The 2,104-nt window shown below is 41.7% G+C and overlaps 1 protein-coding gene and 1 long non-coding RNA gene across 2 annotated transcripts in view; both read left to right on the forward strand.

Annotated features, from left to right (window-relative positions):
• LOC106632808 (ICOS ligand) overlaps positions 1-2,104 on the forward strand; it is a 6,890-nt gene that overhangs the window by 2,079 nt on the left and 2,707 nt on the right. The window lies entirely within an intron of this gene.
• LOC121813775 overlaps positions 7-2,104 on the forward strand; it is a 4,398-nt gene continuing 2,300 nt past the window's right edge. The window contains exon 1 of the long non-coding RNA XR_006053870.1: positions 7-1,026. This is a non-coding gene — a long non-coding RNA (uncharacterized LOC121813775). The remainder of the gene's footprint in view (positions 1,027-2,104) is intronic.

A 2,104-nucleotide genomic window follows, 5' to 3' on the forward strand; every position in this document is an offset into this window, starting at 1 on the left:
CACACACAGAACAGAAAACAGCCATTCTGCCCTACAAAGGGCAAAACTGTACTAACGATAGCACAAAACCCATTTCAGTTTGCAGAGCAAGGCATTTAGTGGTAGCATCAGGCCATTCTTATCAAGTGACCGAATCATGCATGCCTAAGCAGTAATTAGTTTATACAAAACATGACTCAAATAATATGGTACAAACACACAGTGTCATGTGTGAGCCTTTCCAACTGCACTAAGCTGATTAAACTTCTGAAAAAAAGATTAAAACAGCATTTAAACTTTAGACATTTTATCTTTTTTTCCCCCTCAGCATTTTACTTGTCTTTCACTTCCTCAGGATTGTCTCGATGATTTTTTTTTTGGTTTTTTTTGTTGTCCCGTTTGGATCTATAGCCATCAGAATTGTTGTCTTAAGGCCAAGAAAGATGCCAAGCGGATTTATTTTACCATGATGATCCACTTGATGGAGATGATGAAGCAATTATCATCTCCATCATACTTGTTAGATGAGAGAAGGCAAGGAGTTGCAGAAAAGGGTGCTGGGTAGGAGTGCTGTAGATGTGATGGTGCAGGATAATGGACAGGTGGATGTGACAGTGGAGTAGACTGTCAACATCTGAAGAGTTGACTATAAGTCTTGGCTTCTTTGCTTTTGACTTCGTCTCCTTATCAGTGATTATGAAGCGATATTGTTTGAGTGGCGACACTTATCCACATACGTTCTATAGATTGGCATCTTGCAGCATCACAGCAGTAGCTGGAGGCTGCGGTGAAGCAGGAGGAAGAGGCTGCACTAGTAAAAGATGAGTAAAGATCACAGGAATTGTAGATGCAGAGGGCTGTAAAGGCACAGCTTCAGATGTTAATATAGTTGATACAGAAGAGTCCACCTGTTCTTGTTGTGCTGCATGCTAAGCCTGATGTATGTGTAGGTGAATCCCTTGTAGCTGTTGTTGGACTGTGAACCACAACAAGGTAACTGCACGCTAGTTGAGGGAGACAACTGTAATGTGGCTAAAATGCAGCTTTGTGGCATGAAGGGTGGGACAGGTGAGCACTCTGTGGATATGAAATCAATTTGACCATTTAGTCCATTTCCACTTAAATTAGATCTGCCTTCAAACTCTTTCATCTTCTGGTTTCTTGTCTACCAACATGCATCCAGCCACTCCCATCTTTCATCTGGACTAAAGGATATCTAGCGGTTTTCCCCAGGCTATAGGTGTCACTGCATTAATTGGTCTCAGTGGAGGTGTTTGCCTTATTGTGCTGATTACAGGACAATGACGAGGGAGGTTAGGTGAGTTTAAGGCTACGTCCACACCTACACGGATATTTTTGAAAACGCAGATTTTTCCATGCGTTTGTACCTTTCGTCCACACGTAAACGATGTTTTCGGTCACTGAAAACAGATTTTTAGAAACTCCTGCCAGGGTGGAGATTTTCAAAAACTCCGTTTTTGCGTTTATGTGTGGACGGGGAAAACGGAGAAAACGCAACGTCAAAGGTGTGCGGCTTTTTTGATGTTACAAGGGCGGACTTACAGAATATACTGTTAGTGTTAATTATACTCTCTGCAGTGTTTAAATGCTTACATATACACATAGAGTTACTGTCGCTCCACACATAGGACTCAGTTCTGCTTCTATGCACCATCTTTGTTTACTCTTTCCCACCCAGGCTTCTAGACTTCTGATTGGCCAACATTTCTACACGGTTAGGAATATATCGCCAACTGTTGCTTTGGCATGTTCCTGGCAGCGTTTTCCTTCATGGGATTGGGCGTGGGATTTAAAAAAATGAAAATGGAAAAAATCTCTGTTTTCAAAAATACCCGTGTACCACTAGCCTGGATAGATTTGAAAAAGGCGTTTTTGTCGGAAAACGCTCCGCGTCCACACTAGCATTTTCAGTCATTTTCACAGCGTGTGCGTCCACATTGAAATGGCCAAAAATGCAACATTCCAGTACTGCGCATGCTTGCCGTTTATTTACTTTCCCGCTCTTTTTTTTTTTTGCCTGTCCCATTTGGTTCTTTAGTCATCAGAATTGTTGTCTGAAGACCAACAAGGATACCCAATGGATTTATTTTGCCAAATGGATCAT

The sequence above is a fragment of the Haplochromis burtoni genome, unplaced genomic scaffold (genome assembly GCF_018398535.1).
Source record: "Haplochromis burtoni strain Fernald_Lab_line unplaced genomic scaffold, NCSU_Asbu1 Contig_2532, whole genome shotgun sequence".
Lineage (NCBI taxonomy): Eukaryota > Metazoa > Chordata > Actinopteri > Cichliformes > Cichlidae > Haplochromis > Haplochromis burtoni.